General features: G+C 47.3%; 1 protein-coding gene across 3 annotated transcripts in view; it reads left to right on the top strand.

The window, feature by feature from the left end:
- The window catches only part of LOC141797431 (serine/threonine-protein kinase PAK 1-like), a 53,556-nt gene that overhangs the window by 24,982 nt on the left and 23,574 nt on the right, over nucleotides 1-5,000 (top strand). The gene's annotated exons all lie outside the window — the stretch shown is intronic.

Here is a 5,000-nt window from a genome sequence, read left to right as displayed (position 1 = left end):
GTGAGGCCATAGCATCCTGACACAGTGTACCTGCTAATAAAACCAACGAAGAAGAAAAACACGACACGGTGAACAAAGATCAGTGATGAAGACATCCAGCAGCTCGTCTTCTCTGTGATCATGTGTCTCTGTGATACAAAGAACAATCAGGCTCTGTTTTTTTATCATCGCTGTCACACAGGAAGTGACCGTTCTTTCCACCAATCAGCTGACTGCAGTGTTTCTCTCTCTCTTCTTTGTCAGTTTCTTGTAATTTTTTTGTCTCTATTTCATCATCTTTGTATTTGGAGTGGATCATTTCTTTGTTTGGCTCATTTGTTGGTCGTGGACACCAAACTTTTTGTGTCTTCAGTGATATTTTTACTACTTTTTCTCCTGTGTTTGTCTGGAGATCCTACATGTAACCATGGCTGCATTGTTTACATGTGAAATCAGCTGTTAGCAGCCTGTAGCATGTCAATGCTAACTGGTGCTAGGCCAGATGTTTCCCCACAAGGTGAGGAGAAGGAGGTGAGGACGACGTGCTGGTTCTCAGGTGTGAGCTAAGAAGTGACGACATGGACCTGTCCTTCCATCCATCGTTATTGGGAACGTAAGATCTATCTCCAATAAGATGGACGAGCTAGCTGTGCTAACCCAGCAACAGAGGCAATACCAGAGGGCAGAGTAGCATCATGCTATTCACAGACATGGCTAACAGAGCTAACAGCAGACACCAAGGCCACATGTGAAGAGCTTCACCTGCTGTGAGCAGACAGGATCCAGGAGACAGAGACTGAACAGACTGCTGAAGAAGCTCAGTCCTGGACCCTGTGGAGGTGGAGACTGGCTGACTGGACAATGATGGACAAGCTGTCAGCATCTATTTTCTTATGGAGCTTTTTACACTTTCTATACACTTTCTGACTTTGTTTTTCTTGGTTGCTGCTGTGACTTGTTACTTGTTACAATAACAATAAAGTTTTATCCTGTGAGACGTCCAGGCAGTAACAGACTGACAGAGGGAGGAAATAAAAGAGGAGGGGGTGACTCTCATGGAGAGGACAGGAGAGGAGAGAGGAGATTAAAGAGAGAAAAGAACTATGACAGGGTCCTGATGGTTTAAAGCTCAGACCTGCTGCCTTGCTCAATAACACAGATTAAAGACGATGACTGGGTCTTTGTCTGAGAAGTTTCTGTTAAAAACTCTGACTCTCACTTTACTCATCCTCTGCTCACAGTTTCTACCAGATCAAATGTTGTCTGACTCTGTGTGTGTGTGTGTGTTTGTGTGTGTGTGTGTGTGTGTGTTTGTGTGTGTGTGTGTGTGTGTGTGTGTCATGGAGCAGACAGTGTGGGTTTGTTTGATAACAGCTCTCTGCTGAAACTGACAGCAGTGTCTGAAATATGAGACCTCTTCTCACTACTGTGTGTGTGTGTGTGTGTGTGTGTGTGTGTGTGTGTGTGTGTGTGTGTGTGTGAGTGTGAGTGTGAGAGAGATAAATAATTGTGTTTGTTTGTGACGTCTGTGTTTAACATCAACAAACAAAGAGGCCTTCACTTCCCTGCGAACTGAGTGGCTGTAAACACATTACTCTGCCTGAGTGTGTGTGTGTGTTTGTGTGTGTGTGTGTGTGTGTGTGTGTGTTTGTTTTATGGTGTGTGTGTGTGTGTTTTATGGTGTGTGTGACTGTTTGCCACATTTCCCACTTCCTCGTCTGACTCACCTGATGACCTCACGCTGTGACATCACAGATTGAAGGAGGTGGGGCTGGTCAAAAGTCGGCTCCTGCTCCTCCTCAGTCTCTCTGTGTCTGTGTGTGTGTGTCCACTTCAGCTCCGGGTTCATCCAGACTCTGGATTTAATTTAATTTTTTTCTCTTCGTTTTTTTGTTTGTTTTTATTTTTTTATTTTTATTTTTTCTGTTTTTGTTTTTTTCCTGCTGAGCTGTGAACATGTTGGTCTGTCTCTGCTGAGGTAAGCTCTGCCTGCTTCTCTGGGAGAGCACATCTTCTCACACACACACACACACACACACACACACACACACACACACTTCGAGCAAAGCAGCTCCTGATTGGAGCGTGCTCAGCAGGAGGTCGTCACTGATGATGTAATCTGGTTACACGTTGCTGAGGTTCGGCGAGGATTGTTCCCGTCTGCTGACACAGGAACATGTTTCAGAGTCAGGTCTGAGTTCTCGTGAGTTGCATTATGGGAAATGTAGGATCCAGCGTGTGAAGATTGGTTCACAGAGATGAAACAGTGCGAGCTTTGTGTGTTTGTTGTGAGGTTTCCTGCCTGGTTTCAGTTCTCAGCTTCAGAGCCTCTCCTCATGAAGTCAGTCAGATCGAGGTTCGACGTTAACACCTCACGTCTCACGTTCAGTGTGAGCGTCACAGAGGAGAGACCAGGCCCTGAGTTATTTAAAACACAGGAACAAAGCTCTTAAATTGTCTCCTGGATGAACATCAGAGAGGAAAGACGTTTGTCATGGTTCACTCCCTGACCAGCTGCCTGCTCCTCATTTCTCTCATCAGCTCCTCAGCAGCAGGACTTCCCCTGAGCTTAGACTCAAAGTTTATCACTCACCTCACAGAGAGGAGACTCATCAGGGATGGAAGTCTCTGTTTGGAGACGTATCCTGGTCAGAACGAGCAGCAGCACAGTTCACACAGTTTGAGGGACAGAGTGAGCCTGACATACGACGTTTGACTCCAGTTCATCAGGATTTACCTGAAAACATCAAATCACAGCGAGGAAACGGCCATGAACGACAGGGTCACAGGAAATGAAAAACAAAAAAATCAGCGTGTGTGACAGCAGTTAGCCTTTAGCTCAGAGAAAATGAAACGTAGGGTTTTTATGATCATAGAGGGAGCAACAAACTCTGCTGCTGGTTTCCAGCTCACTCTGACCTTCAGACGGTCAGACGGTCAGAAAGGTCAGACGGTCAGACAGTCAGAGAGGTCAGAAAGGTCAGACGGTCAGACAGTCAGAGAGGTCAGAAAGGTCACAGAGGTCGGAGAGTAAAGCTGAACTTTATTTGGAGGGTGAGACAGACCTGAAACACTCCACACTCTGAAGGAAAAAGGTTTTCTGTCCCTCCCTGAGCTCAGCTGCTGTTTTCAGAGACGTAAACACAAACGGAGCCTGAGCGGCTGAACTGAAGCCCTCAGTCTCCGTTGTTTACTCCTGGAAGTCTCTGGAAACCTCTGAGTGCAGGAGTGGCTCTGAGCTGTTTGTTTTGGTGGAGCAGAGAGGAAATAACGTGTTTCACTCAGGGTCCAGCCCAGAGGACCAGGAGCAGAGCCGCACCGCCCACTGGTGCATCATGGGAAAGTTTCCAGCTCATATTGAATGTTTTATTTTCATCATGTGAATTATTTAGTTTGCTTCATTTATGACCCGGGCTAATGTACGTCAGGCCGTGCTGATGAAAAACACAGAGAGCTCCAACCACAGAGCTGCTTCCTCTGCTCAGGTCAGACGCTCTGTCAGGTGAGACCTGATGGATGACAGGTAACTGGTCTCTGTCAGGTGAGACCTGATGGATGACAGGTAACTGGTCTCTGTCAGGTGAGACCTGATGGATGACAGGTAACTGGTCTCCGTCAGGTGAGACCAAACTCTGAGACCAGCAGGTTTTGGTGTTTACCTGAGAAGTTTTGACCCAAATAGCGCCTCCTTGTGGGAGCACTCAGCAGAGCAGGTTAGCTCCTACAGTGTGTGTGTGTGTGTGTGTGTGTGTGTGTGTGTGTGTGTGTGTGTGTGTGTATTCTTGGATGAGTGTGTTGTGGTTAAAATCAGTGACTAACGTCCGTCTGTTCGCCCAGCTGTGTGTCGTGGTTTCTCTCGTTAATCTTCGTCTTTAATTTTCTGATGAACTCACGGTTTCATTTCTCCCTGTGTGGTTAACTTCTCCTGGTGGAGGCGTGTTTCTGACGTCCTGTGTGCTTCTGTAACTCGTTTGTTTTTATGTTTTCGTGGTGGTTTGCAGTTTACTGCGACTGACCGGGAGATTTAGATTTTTCATTTTGTATCGGATCAGATTGATTCACCTTTCGTGGTTTCATGGGAAACCCTCCACTCTGCACAACACCACCCTCTGCTGGTTCATTATGTATCAGAGCCACATCCTGATGCTCCACCCACTGCTCCACCCTGCTCCACCCTGCTCCACCCTGCTCCACCCTGCTTCACACTCCTCTACACTACACCTCACTGCATCACATCTTAATGCAACCCAATGTTTTGCAACACAACACACTTCATACTATACCGTACCGTACCGTACCATACTGTACCTTACCGTACCGTACTGTACCGTACCGTACCGTACCGTACCGTACCGTACCGTACCGTACCGTACTGTACCTTATGTACCGTACCGTACCGTACCGTACCGTACTGTACCGTACCGTACTGTACCGTACCATACTGTACCGTACCGTACCGTACCGTACCGTACCATACCGTAACAATACTGTACCGTACCGTACGGTACCGTACGGTACGGTACCGTACCGTACGGTCCCGTATTGTACCGTACTTATGGCACTGCATTAAATGGCGTCACATCGTACCACACCATGTAGTATCCTGTCCTGCTGTGTGGTGCTGTCAGAATGTGATGTCTGTCATAACTGAAGCTAAACTTCTTCCAAACCTTCTCCTTGCTCCTGACGGCAGCAGCTGCAGCTCAATAACCCGCAGCAAATGGTGACACCAAGGTTTTCCTTCAGTCAGGGTCTGATGAATGAAAGTGTAGAAACTGTAAAACAACATGAAACACAAAACAATCTTCACACTCTTTGAGTTTTCATGTTGACTGGTGAAGGCTAGCCTGTGATTGGTTGATGCCTCTGCCTCTAACCCTCCTCCTCTGTGATTGGTTGGTTTCCCTGCCTCTAACCCTCCTCCTCTGTGATTGGTCGACTCCCCTGCCTCTAACCCTCCTCCTCTGTGATTGGTCGACTCCCCTGCCTCTAACCCTCCTCCTCTGTGATTGGTCGACTCC

This window comes from Halichoeres trimaculatus, unplaced genomic scaffold (assembly GCF_033239565.1).
Source record: "Halichoeres trimaculatus isolate MK-OKI-2021-1 unplaced genomic scaffold, fHalTri1.1 fHalTri1_scaffold_9, whole genome shotgun sequence".
Lineage (NCBI taxonomy): Eukaryota > Metazoa > Chordata > Actinopteri > Labriformes > Labridae > Halichoeres > Halichoeres trimaculatus.
The sequence above is the reverse complement of the archived record's forward strand: the minus strand, read 5'-3'. Positions and strand labels throughout refer to the sequence as shown.